The following is a 10,274-nucleotide window of genomic DNA, read 5'->3' as shown; positions in this document are numbered from 1 at the left end:
GTAATGTGATCTATCATCCGTGCTGTTTCACAGCCTTTCACATGCACATAATGTAACGGTTGTCTCTCTTGTGCTTGCCTTCAGTGAATCCTTGGTCTTCCAAGCTCTGCCTGCAGTATCTGTTGAAGGTAATATGACAGTCTCAATCAGGTATCAGTTATTGAAATAGTTAAACATGTTTCAGTTTATGCCATGATAATACTGTGTTTTCAAGACTGTGGTTGCATCTGAGCTGGTATTTCCATTTTAAAGCCAATTTTTCAGGGGTTTATGACTCACCCTTGTATTTGCAAGCACAGAAACAGCTGCGCTTTGAGAAATGTTGCTAAACCAGTTAAGCTATGTTCAGAAACTTATTAAAAAATAGCTTCTCTTTCAGACATTTTAACCACTTCCGCCTAAAACAAAACTCTTCATCTAGAACTGCTGATGCTTTGAGATGCTCCATCTTTGATGTAGATATTAATGGCAAACTCCCCTATCTCCCAAAATGAAGTGAGATGGCTAAGAAGTATGTGAAATGTGGGCACTGTATATACACCATAGTTTCAGTTCACAACGGGCCCAAATCCCAAAGTACTTACTCAGTTCACACTCCAGGCTATTGATTTTAATAGGAGCTAGCCTGAATAAACACTGAGTACAAATGAAGTGCTAGATTGTCCTCACTGGCTGGAGGGGCTCTGCAAGGCTACAGAGCCATAGCCGAATTCGTCAATCAAGAGAGCAGGGTTCACCTTAAAAACAAACACACACACACCCCCAAAAAACCCATCCAATAGGGTTGGCCACTTGATATGTATCATTTTAGCATAAAAAATATCCAGATTCTGTTCTATACCGCCCTCATCATCATAGTCTCTGAGTGCCTTCCAGCAGTGCATTACTAAGTGACATGACTAACGTATTTCACATGTTGGTTGGTCTTTCTGTCATCATCTCCCCAGGGGAAGAATTGTACATGCAGTGTAGTGTGTTTTGTTTTGGTAGGTGTAGTGTATACAAACTGGGTAGGATCCCTTTTAAATAGCTTGAGCCCTCTAGTGGTTCTTACTGGCTTCTAGGTTTCAGAAGCCTCCAGAACCCTGCAGAGCAGCCATTGATTTATGTAGCTAGGCCGTGCATGTGGTATATAGTTAGTAAACACTGTTGTTATTTAGACCTCACTGTGTGTGTGTTTGTAGTTCCTTTAATTACCTTTGTTGTATAAAGAGCAAAAGACACAACAGTGGGATTTTTTGGAAGGGAGAGGGGAGTATTGTTTTTGTTTTTTAAAAATGATAGTCCATTAACATTTCTAATTTACTCTGGTGAAAGTGTTTGGTTTGTACACAGCTACCGGGATTGTAGCAGCTTCTTTGGCTGGAGGGAGTGGCTGCTGTGACTTTGAATTTCTTTTCTTCCCCATTCACCTCTGTTTAAGGGCTTGTCTACACTTAAAATGCTATGCCACTGCACCAGTGCCATTGCAACGCTTCCGTATAGATGCTACCTATGTAGCCCTGTACTAGCTTTAACATTTATTTTATTTAGCAGTAATGCAAGGAGCCTACAGGCCTTTATCCTGTATGACATTGGCTTCAGCAGTTAGCATGAGGGCTGAGATCTATGAACTTGGCACAGATAATGGCCCGATGGTCACCCTAAATTTTGGGGGACTGGGACAGAGTGTTTAAGGGGGAATTTTGTCCATAACGACACCAGCCGACCACAGGAATGTGAGCTAACACCAACTTTTGGATATTTTAGGATGGGAACATCTGCAGATGTCTGACCACAAGAGTACCATGGACATATATGATAATTGACATATATGACATATATGATAATAAGTTGAGATCATTAATATACTAACCAAAGGAGAAGGGCACCCTAACATTAATAGGGTGAGGAAATACAAATAAGGAAGAAGGGAGAAACCCTTACTGAATATGCATTAGAGTGGCATCAGTGTAACATATTATAAAAGTTGTATCCCAGCCTGTGTGCAGGAGGAGGGAAAGATGTAGCCCTTGAGAGATGCCAGAATGACGGCCCCCTGGCGATAGTGATGAGAAAGATAATGGCTAATGTTTCAGGCTGTTCTGTAAGGGGTGGTATGAGTATATGGATGTTCAGATGTACATTCTGCATGATCTTTGTCTACCTTGCTGGGACAGAGTTTTGTGACTTTGCCAAATGTATTAATAAAACTATTACAAATATAGAAAGGTTCCTAAAGTATGAGTGTTGCAACCAGGCACATCAGGGCTACCAACTGAACAGTAATTTTAATAATACAATCCATAGATCAGGCAACACATATGCCAACAGGAGGTGTTCTCCCATCCAGGTAGGTAATCCATCTCCCTGAAAAGTGGTAGCTAGGTTGATGGAAGAATTCTGCAGTCGACTTAGTGCTGTCTTCACAGGGACGTATGTTCTTATGACTTAGGTCATCTTAACAGCGCCGCTCAGGGATGTGGATTTTTCACACCCTGACCGACATTGTTAAACCGACCTAATTTTCTAGTGTAGACTAGGCCTATTTCTTAATGTGAACCTGGATTGTACTGTTTCAAGTTAGAATAATATAACCTCTGGCCTTAACTATACTCTTTTGCCACTAGATGTCCTCATAGCTCTCACCGCAGAATAGTTATAAAAAACTGGGAGCTGTGCCTCCAGCTACAGTTAATGCACAGGATCCTGAACGTTTTAGGTCATCAGGCATTCAGTCTTTGAAAATGTATGTTGTTACAGTGAACCATCCATTCATAGTTTAAACTTCTCTCCACACTAGTTTGATTCACAGTGGCCTTTATTTTGCACCCATGATGATGGCCTAATCATCACAAAGTAGACTGGAGAGAGTCAATAGAAACTCACAGGAGTAAAACTTTGACTTTAAAACACATGACTGTAGTGCTCTGCTAATAAGAATCATGATGTTTTAATTTGTATTTGTGCTTGAGTTGGTGTCAGGGTTCCTCTCTTTTTCCTAAAGGTGATCTGGCACTTGGGAAAATGGTACCCAACAGGCATTATGGCTTCTTGGAGTGACTATTAGTGTAGTCTTCTCAAAAACTGGCTCTATAGGGGAAGAGAAGCAGGACATTGTGGGATAAATCAAGACCATAAGCCTGTGATCAGTAAGAGGGATAGAGCCTGTGGCCCCCAAACCGTAATAGGTTGTTTTCAACACTTGGAATAGTTTTACCTTTTTAAAGAGAGAGAACCAGATAAAGCTGCATTATAATAACCCCCAAGATTGCTGATTCTTTCTTTCTTTTTTTATTTTTTAAAACATACCAAATGTCTGCAAATGCTGTGTTTACTTTTGAGATGCTTTCACATATGTGTGTGTGTCTCTCTCACCAACAGAAGATGGTCCAATAAAAGATATTACCTCACCCACCTTGTCTCTCTCATATCCTGGAACCAACACAGCTACAACAATACTTCACACAATATTATAGTGACAGTCATTCTGCATTAATATATGCTTTTATTAGGTTAAATTGTTCTACACTAACTCACACAAATAGTCCCATTGACTTAAATTAGCCTTTGGCCCAGGGTTCATGTTAGGATTGTTGCACAAAGAAATTATGGTTGTCTTGATGCTAAATTATTAAGGCAGGATTGGTATTTTGTACTTGCACAGCAGCTGTTAGGTTGAGCAGCTGATGAAAGATGTGGGCTAGAAGCTAGGTTCCTTTTCAAGTTGGAAGAATTAACTAGGTACCTAGATGGCTTTTACTGCATCTTCATTTTTCTTTGTTCATATGCCTTATTCTGTAACTTTATTTTTTACACAAATATTAGATTTTTTTCAAAGTTGCTAATGAGTCAGAATAATGAATGAATCAGGCAATTATTACTGCAATATGATATGGCTTAGTTCTAACAGATTTTATATTTCCACTTTTCCATTTCAGTTTCTAAGTTTGTATTTTTATTTCTAATCATGAAGGCAGGAAAATGAATGGAAGGATCTCAATATATCAGATCATCCAGTCATAAAAGATTACAGAGGCCCAAATGTGCTTCTCCCTTTGTGAATGGAGGAGAGCTGACACAGAACTATGTGGGCAGGAAGGTAATGCATGGGTGGAGAGCTGTGGCAATGGCACATGTTCCACCCTTGCCTATGATCACCGTTTGCGTGATCACCAAATGGTGGTGGTCCCATAAGCTTTGGCTAGTGGGGGTGCATCAGATCTGAAGGGGATGCATGTGGGGAACATCCATTGTATGCAGCATGCTCCCATTAGAAGAAGGCTTAAAGTCTGCAGCAATTTGATGGTCAGGCTGTAGAATAAACTTTATGGAAGACATTGTAGTGTACATCCATGGGGGAAGTATTGCCCAAAAGCCAGCCATGCTGCCAGAGACAGGATCTTGGAGGACACATAGGTCTTTTGTTTTATGAGTCCAGTCAGGGTCTGAGGGTTGGGACTACATTTAACAACAGATCTCTAGGCTGTACAACCTCACCTACTTTACCTTCTCTGAGGCCACGTGGGGCTGATATGGTTGAGGTATTGCAGCAGGAACCTCACCATCCAGAGTAAATAATCTTTCCCCCCTGCAGTTTTTCCACTGGAGGGATGATTGGTCCATAAAGATCAGTGGTTTGGAATGGTCCCTGTCATTCTTGTGGGAAGCTAAATTATATGTGTGTCCTGTCTATTACAATTCAGCTTCTTGTTACAGCCCTGAGCCTCATGTTTTCATTAAACAGAACCGAGTTTGACAAGGTCAATGAATTTTTCGCAGCAGAACCAAATTTCAAACCGACTGAGCATTTTCTTAGTCTGGAAGAGTGAACTGGCTGGGTGCCTGGTGACTCTCACAGCCAATCACTGTAAAGTTACCATAAATGTAGATATGTTCCATCTCAGAGTTGACTATCTGGCTTTGTTATTTTAACCATGTGTTGTAACACTCTCATGTGTGTTCTATCAATGAATGCTGAGTTTTGTACTGATCCCTTCTGATACTATATTATTAAACAGTCATTTCTCATCTCTAGGTACTCTTTATAAAACATCACTTTGGTTTCTTGATTAAAGGTACTGTAAATGCAGCTGCTTATTGTAAGCATTGAGATTTCTATATCTCTCCAGATTTTTAGCAGCATCAGACGGTTTCAGTACCTGGCTTGCTGTCCATTTTTAAAGTTTAGCTCCTATCAATCATTCCCATGGAGGTAATAGTACTAAGGTTCTGCTTTACACCCATAAAGCTTGGTGCAAACATGGAACAGCTGTGAAAGCTGCTCAGGGAGTGTGATGGAAGTCAAGATCCCATCCAGAGATTGTCAAGGAAAAGTTTAACTCTTTCCCTCTGCTAGAGAAAGAGCACACAATCTGAGTCAGTCTGAGGAATTTATTAATGCCCTCCAGCATGTGCCGTGTTGAGTGTGGGTCTGAAGCTGGCAGTGAAACTAGGGAGAAAAGACCTGCAAAGGGGAACGGGAAATATGGCTGAAGTGAGCCACATTTTATATCTTTGCTTTGGATGTGGCTGTACCAGGCCACACCATATACCTTTCCTTTATGCTTTGCTTAAGGGAAGCCCTATTTTTCACCCAAATAGGTGCCTGGCATTCTTTTAGTTACTTTTCTCCATACTCCATCTCAGCAGCAGAATCCTTTCTTGCTCTGTCTGACCAGCTAGTCACACACAAAAATTAGGAAAATGTGGCATTAACTTTTTGATAAGCTTTACTAGCCTTAGGAACCTAGGACAAGTTAGATTAAAGTCAATGTAAAATGTTTCATTATCCCTTTACTTTTAAAGAGCTATTTTAGAGCACCAAACGCGTGGAAAGGAATTAAAACATTTGTTGGTTTTGGACTTGGTTGATGAATCTCATGGCCCATTTGTCATCTTCCCATCTCTGGGTGCTTTACAGAAGTGAAAATAACATACCTAGAAAGAGTGATGGTATGACGCTGAGTCTCCCCTCCAAGTTCTCCTCCCTCTTACTCTTTCTACTTACCTCATGCCTTCTGACTTTTAAAAAAAGGATTTAACAGAGCTACTCCCTCTGTTTCTAAATCAGTCTCCTGTGACGTCTAACTGTCTCCTTCAGAAAGAGAATAGGATGCAGTGATCTCCATCTGAACGTTAGCTTAGAGGTTAGCAGCATCATTCCTTCTCTAGTATCAGAGGGGTAGCTGTGTTAGTCTGTATCCACAAAAACAATGAGAAGTTCTTAAAGGTGCCACCGGAATCCTCGTTATTCCTTCTCTACTAGCCAAAGGTTAAAATTCCCACCCGGTTGGTGGCATGAATTTTAAACTAGGGTTGCCATTTTAGGTTTATGATGAAAAATACGGCTCTTAGACAAATCGCTGTTAACACCGGAGATAACACTTGCATGGCTTGATGTCTAAAGCTGAATTTGGCCTGCTTTATGCCAGCTCAGATGTGCCAGCTGGTGCTCTGGGGAGGCAAGAGTGGTGTGGTTTGCCCATATCCTGCTCTTCCTCCCCCTCTCACCCCCACTGCAGTACCTGCTTCCTCCTGCACACCCAGACCCAAAGTTTGGGAAGGGTGTGTACAATGGTGAAAAGGGGTCTTATTCCCCCATGTCACCTGTTCAGGGCACAGCCCAGCAGGTGATTAAGCTCTATATAATTATAAATAAAATGAAATGAATAGAAAATGGGAACTAATTATTTTTGCCTTGAATAACTTATCAGGAAACTATTATTATCTACCTATGGTTTTTATCACTGCAGCATCTGTTCTGGAAATGGGGTGACTGGATTTCTCTAGGGACTGATGCTGATGAGCAGGGATGCAGTGAAGTTTAGTTTTGAATAAGTATATCACTACATTCCAGCCAAAATGTCAATATTCAACTTCAGCCAAATAATTTTTCAAATACTTCTTAGAAGCCAAGTATTTCAGAAGAGGCACCTTCCCTCACTGTGCTATGTACAGCAGTTTGGCTGCTGCATCTCACCTCTTCTTTATAGCCAGTTCTGATGGTGTCTCACCAAGGCTCAAAGTGTCTGTGTTGGAGATTAAGTGGAAGTATTAGAAGGGCGTGAGTAGAATGCTGCTTTCTGGTCCCTTCTAGCATCATCATATGCATCTCCCATTATACTTCTGACTAGTTCAACCTATTGCTTAAATTATCCTCTGTACCAGAAGACTGAAGAATAGCTAATGTAACACTGATTTTTTAAAAGAAGTCTCCAGAGGTGATCCTGGCAATTACAGGTAAGTAAGCCTAACTTCAGTACCAGGCAAATTGGGTGAAACTATAGTAAAGAACAGAATTATCGGACACATAGCCTAATAAGATTTGTTGGGGAAGAGTCAACAAGTCTTTTGTAAAGGGAAATCATGTCTCACCCATCTATTAGAATTCTTTGAGGGGGGTCAACAAGCATGTGGACAACGGTGATCCAATGGATACAGTATATGTGAACTTTGAGAAAGCCATTGACAAGGTCTTTCAGCAAAGATTCTTAAGAAAACTAAGCTGTCATGGGATAAGAGGGAAGGTCCTCTCCTGGATCAGTAACTAATTAAAAAATAGGAAACAAAGGGCAGGAATAAATGGTCAGTTTTCACAATGAAGAGATGTAGATAGCTCAGTCTCCTAAGGATCTATACTGGGACCTGTGCTCTTCAACATATTCATAAATGATCTGGAAAAAGGGGTAAACAGTGAGGTGGCAAAGTTTGCCGATGACGCAAACTTACTCAAAATAGGTCCAATGTTGAGTAAGAGTTATAAAGGAATCTCACAAAACTGGGTGACTGGCCAACAAAATCGCAGGTGAAATTCAATGTTGATAAGTGCAAACTATTGCACACTGGAAAACATAATCCCAACTATACATGCAAAATGATGGGGTCTAAAATTAGCTGTTACCACTCAAGAAAGAGATCTTGGAGTCACTGTAGATAGTTCTCTAAAACATCTGCTCAGTGTGCAGCAGCAGTTTAAAACAACAACAACAGAATGTTAGGTACTGTTAGGAAAGGTATAGATAAAAAGACAGAAAAGATCATAATGCCACTATATAAATCCATAGTACATCCACACCTCGAATACTGCATGCAGTTCTGGTTGCCCCATCTCTAAAAAGATATATTAGAATTGGAAAAGGTACAGAGAAGGGCAACACAAAACATTAGGGGTATGGAATGGCTTTAAAGATTTAAAAGATTGGGACTGTTCACCTCAGAAAAGAGACGACTAATGGTGTGGAGAAAGTGAATAGGGAAGGTGTTATTTACCCCTCCACATAACACAGGAACCAGGGTTCACCTGATAAAATTAGTAGGCAGAAGGTTTAAAACAAAAGGAAGTACTTTTGTAGAACTTGTCAACCGTAGAACTTGTTGCTAGGGGATATTGTGAACTCCAAAACTATTCTGGGGTTTAAAAAAACTAGATAAGTTCATGGAGGATAGGTCCATCAATGGCAGTTACCTAAAATGGTCAGGTATGTAATCCATAGTCCAGGTGTTCCTAATCCTCTGACTCTCAGAAGCTGGGACTGGATGACAGGCAGTGGATCACTGGATAAATTGCCCTGTTCTGTTCATTCCCTCTGAAGCATCTGACATTTGCCACTGTCAGAAGACTGGATGCTGGGCTAGATGGATCATTGGTCTGACCCAGTATGGCCGTTCTTATCTTCTTAGATCCTTAATTTGTCATTCATTTTCTCTATATCGCCCCATGTCAGAGTACTCCCCTGCTCATGAGGATGCTAAGGAACCCTGCAGATTTGAAGTAGCCAGTCAAGGGGTGCATTGCTTCATTCCTCACCTTTTTGTGAGAACCAAGATGGGGCTCTCATCCTTTAAGTATAATGACAGGTGCAGTGAAAGTCTCTTACCCCTGTAAGTAGACGTTCTGGACCAGATTCTCAGCCCTTCTTAGCTGTCATTTTACCACTCCAGTGGGGCTGGGATTTCACCCCTGAAATCAGTGGGAGTTTTGCCATTGAATGTGGCCAGGATTTTGCCCTAGGTGCACAAAGGGGACATAAAACTGCTTTAAGGCAGCAACTGGGGAATTCTTCTATTGTTGGGGAATTGTTCTGAGGTGCAGGGCTGGCAACCATCCCCTGTTAGCCCTCAGTGTAGGGGCATTAAATGCTGCTCTAAATTATGCAGGGGGCCAAATTTGCCCTTGGAACATCCCAGAGTCTTGGTGGTGAAAAGGTGTCCCAAAGCCACCTCTCTTGGCTATAACCTGAGAGGCCCAGAGGTGAATCTGACCCCACTGTTTTTTGTTCTGAAGTACCTAGGTGAAGTACAGGATCTGACAGAAAGCTCTGCACACAAATAACTCCGCTGCAGGGCTACACATGATTAAAATATTTTCTCACGGGGGCAAATCAACTAAGAAGGAAAATATAGCTCTGGTAGAAACAGTAGCTTATCCTGTACACTTCCTAAGCCTTAAAAAAGCCTATCACCACCACACAAATATTAGAATATTTCCTTGAATGTGATTTCTTTCCAGTGTTTTATGAGATGTCCAAGCTGTTTACAATCTCAGTGGCACTGAACTACTTTAGGATGTCTATAATAAGTCTAAACTGTTTTGATTACACACTGTTCAGCAAGAGGGAAGAGTTTATACTTAAGAGCTGCTAATTGCATAATTTTCTCATTGTTTAATAAATGTGTTCACCCTGTATAACACAGACTGATGAGTGCACAGCAAAGGTTTATGTTATACTGGAGAGGCTTGAGCATCTGACATCATAAATGGATTCCCAGAAACAGATAATTCCAGCTTATAAGTAACAAGTGCTAACTATGAGGATGAAAGTGAGAGATGTGCAAGGTTCTTGTAAGTACTGTGGAAAGTAAATTTAAGAAACTCAAACCTGGCAGGAAGTTGGTTAGGCTGCTGCACATTTTGCCAGAGAAACTAATGGATATCTGGGTGGAGTGTTTTCCTAAGCTGAATTTGCTAAATCAGACGCTTCAGAGGAAAGCTGGACTATGTTCTTATACATGGTAAGAAAGAGGAAACTGGACATGCCTACGTGTGATCACAGAAGCCATAGTCCCAAGATTTAAGGTATGTAGAAAGCCTCGGATGCATTTTATTTTAATCTATCGTCTAATTTGTAATAACAGGAAATAATTTTTAAACAGCGAGCCTTACAACTTCCTCTCTACATATATCTGAGACCAGTGCTTAATTTGTAATGAAAGAGATGCTGGGGCTCAAGCAATTAGGTGCTGGGGCTCAAGCAATTTTTTTACTTTCATAACTGAGGTGGCAAGCCTGGAGG

This window comes from Caretta caretta, chromosome 7, assembly GCF_965140235.1.
Source record: "Caretta caretta isolate rCarCar2 chromosome 7, rCarCar1.hap1, whole genome shotgun sequence".
Classification (NCBI taxonomy): Eukaryota; Metazoa; Chordata; order Testudines; family Cheloniidae; genus Caretta; species Caretta caretta.
Note: the sequence above shows the minus strand (reverse complement) of the source record.